We start from the raw sequence: 218 nt of genomic DNA on the forward strand, positions 1-218 counted from the left end.
GAGGAAAACATAGATTCAATAAAATCATATTTATTCTATAAAAACCTTCCCTTCTACTTTTTCCCGTGTGCAACATCGTGCACAATAATTCTGGAGTTCTGCGACTACCGCATTTTTGAATAGAAATAAAAAATCGTAGGATTATAATTTCAGACATACTAAAACAAGGTACAAATAATAGATAATCACATAATAATTCCCCCAGCACCCTTGTCACA

This window comes from Trypanosoma theileri (assembly GCF_002087225.1).
Source record: "Trypanosoma theileri isolate Edinburgh chromosome Unknown TM35_Tth_24_V1, whole genome shotgun sequence".
Taxonomy (NCBI): Eukaryota; Euglenozoa; class Kinetoplastea; order Trypanosomatida; family Trypanosomatidae; genus Trypanosoma; species Trypanosoma theileri.